The sequence below is a fragment of the Stegastes partitus genome, unplaced genomic scaffold, assembly GCF_000690725.1.
Source record: "Stegastes partitus isolate 25-593 unplaced genomic scaffold, Stegastes_partitus-1.0.2 Scaffold1080, whole genome shotgun sequence".
NCBI lineage: Eukaryota > Metazoa > Chordata > Actinopteri > Pomacentridae > Stegastes > Stegastes partitus.
The window spans coordinates 269,804-273,188 of NW_007578811.1; positions in this window are offsets into that span (position 1 = coordinate 269,804).

Consider the following 3,385-nt stretch of genomic DNA (forward strand, 5'->3'; position numbering starts at 1 on the left):
CAAACACTGACTTGTGATGTTTTCTTTATTTTTCTCTTTTTAAACACGACAAACACACAAAACTCGTTCATGTGAAGCTCTGAGACTTAAATATGAATCCACACATCATCGTCTACATTTAGTCGTTTCTTGACTTTTCATTTCCTCGACTTCGACAGAAACTCGAGGCCAGAAAGCGACGCGACGAGGACGACGACCTCGGCGTCCATCTTGTTTCTGTTTCTGTCACCTGTCCTCAGGTGAAGCATTAACCAGCCGGCAGCCATAAAACTCCACTTTATGGAAAGTTTGATGACGGCGGCGGCGGCCTGTAAACACGAAGCCTTTTACGGCCTCCGTGTTCACCTTGACACTGTTTGCATGCCAGAAAGAAAAAACAAACAAAGAAAAACGTCCAAAACATTTCTGTCGTTTTCTGGACGAATCTTTAAACGGTGGATCTCCTTCAATGTCCGGTTTTGTCCAAACATGTTCAGTTTATCGGGAACCAGAAAATATTTTAAATGTTTTAATAGAATTCTCTTCAACTGAGTGAATTTAATCGTCGACAACTGATCGGTTTCATCATCACCGCAGACGAAGATCGGCTTGTTTTCACATCTAAAGCTGATTTTAGAGACAAAATTCATGATAAAAACGTCCAATAATAAATCACAGCACGCTGCAGAACGTGTTTGAGCTGCAGCTGAACTGAATCTATCGAACACGAATGATGAACATGTTGATGTTTGTTGTTGTTGTTGATGCTTTTTTAAGTTTCTGTAAACATCAGATTGTTCTTCTTTCTGCTCCTTTCATTCACAAATGTTTGTGTCGTGTTTAATTGTTTTGTTTTAACTCAATGAGTAAAATAAAAATTAGAAAGTTGAAGTTGAGCTTTTTGATGTTCCTTCAGACGTAAACTCAAACATGTTTGACTGCAAAGAAAGTCTGATGAAAAGAATCTGGGAAAAAAAAATACTCAAGTTGACAAATTATAGTTACTTTAAAATAAAGTTACAACAACAACAACAACAGCAAAAACAGCAACAACAAAAAACAACAACAGCAAAAACAACAACAAGAAAAACAACAATAGCAACAAAAACAACAGCAACAACAACAAAAAACAACAACAATAGCAAAGAACAACAACAGCAAAAACAACAACAAACAACAACAACAACAAAAACAACAACAACAACAATCATCTGAGAGGAATCAGATGATGTTGTTGATCAAACTCCGTCCGTCACGACTGGACCAGAGTTGGTTCAACAGTTCTCTGTGTTCATATCTGTTCAATGAGCCGTTTCCTTTTATTTCATGTCAATGTTGTTTAGAAGTTGTAAATCTGCAGTTGTTTTCTGTCTGGAATTGCCGCTTCTCTTCTGCTAGCTTAGTTAGCTTAGCTTAGCTTAGCTTAGCTTAGCTAGCATATTATGATGCTGCAGGTTTCATCACGTTGGTTCAGTTTTCTGAATGTTTGTGAAGCAGAGAAGCAACAACATGAAGCATCGTTTCACTGAAACCACAGCAATCATCCACAACGACATGAAACTACAGATTTATCACAGTTAAACAGATCCTTCAGAATCTGAATCGATTTCATCACTCGGTAGGTTTTCACACATGAAGGATTAAACAATAAAGATTAAAGCAGGAAAAGCAAAATAATTCAGATATTTAAAATGATGTTTCAGCAAACAGGAACGGTCAAAAACACGTATATTTACATGAAATTCACTGTAAAATCATTTTATCACCAGAATAAAACCACTTTAAGTTTACTGTCCATCACTGTGTCGTATTAAAAGCATCAACATTAAACTAAAAACCTACAAAAAATGACTCCGTCTGCAGGAAAACTTCACGTTTACTGTCCAGAGTTGACACGTTTACATTCAAACACATTTTATACGACAGAATTAGTTTGAACCGTAGTTATTTGTCACAAACAGATCAAACTGGTTCCTTTATATGTTTTTTTTTTTTTTTTTGCATGTCTTCCTGTTGTTGTAAAGATCCTCTGAATTATTATAGAAATGTCCTTTACAGCAGAACAATATGTGAAAGCGCTCTTTAGACAAAAATCCCACCCTGCTCTGATTTCACAAACTTGTCTGGTTATTATATTATATATGTGGTGATTTAAATCTTTATGTTCATGCAGAGCTTCTGAGAGCGCCTCCATCTGGTCTGATCATGTTGGGAAACATCCCATCACTACTTGATCTGCTGCTGCCCCCTTCTGACCAATCATCTACCTTCATCTCAACCAACAAACCCACCAGTCTGTCTGTAATCAATAACCTGCTTTCGTCACAGATAGAAAACACTGATTCATTTCACTGACAAAGGAGATATTCTTGTTTATTTTTGAGCCGAACCATTTCATTGATTCGTTGTCAGAAATTCACAAAAAAAGGGAAAAAGTTCTGAAGACCAAAGAGCTGTCTCAGGACACCAGGGACAGAACTGTAGTCCTGCACCAGGCTGGGATGGACTACAGGCCAGTATGGACGCAGCTTGATGAGAAGGCAGCAACTGCTGGGCAATGATTAGAAAATGGAAGAAACTCAAGGTGACTGTCAAGCTCCCTCGGTCTGGGGCTCCATGCAAGATCAATGAGCATGAGAAAGGTGCGAGATCAGCCCAGAACTACCCGGGAGCACCTGGCCAATGACCCGAAGAGAGCTGGGACCCAAAAGCTACCATCAGTAACACACCACGCTGTCATGGATTAAAAGGTCCTCTGCTCAAGCCAGCACACATCCAGGCCCGTCTGAAGCTTGCTGATGACCATCTGGATGATCCAGAGGAGACATGGGAGAAGCTCATGTGGTCAGATGAGACCAAAATAGAGCTTTTTGGTTTAAACTCCACTTGCTGTGTTTGGAGGAAGAAGAAGGATGAGCACAACCCCAAGAACACCATCCTAACCGTGAAGCATGGGGGTGGAAACATCTTACTTTGGGGTGCTTTTCTATGAAGGGGATTGAGGGGAGGATGGATGGGGCCATGAATCGTGAGATTTGGGGCAACAACATCCTTCCCTCAGTAGGAGCATTAATGATGAGTCTTCTAGCACGACAATGGAGTGGCCTAGCCAGTCTCCAGACCTGAACTCAATGGGAAATCTATAAAGTGAGCTGAAACTCTGTGTTGCCCAGCAACAGCCCCGAAACCTGAAAGATGTGGAGAAGATCTGTATGGAGGAGAGGACCGCAATCCCTCCTGCAGTGTCTGCAAACCTGGTCCAGAACTACAGGAAACATCTGACCTCTGAAACTATCAACAAAGGTTCTGCACCACAAGTGAAGTTCTGTTGTTCTGTTCTTTCAAATACTTATTGTATGCAATAAAATGCAAATTAGCTATTTATTTCCCCCAATGCACACACACA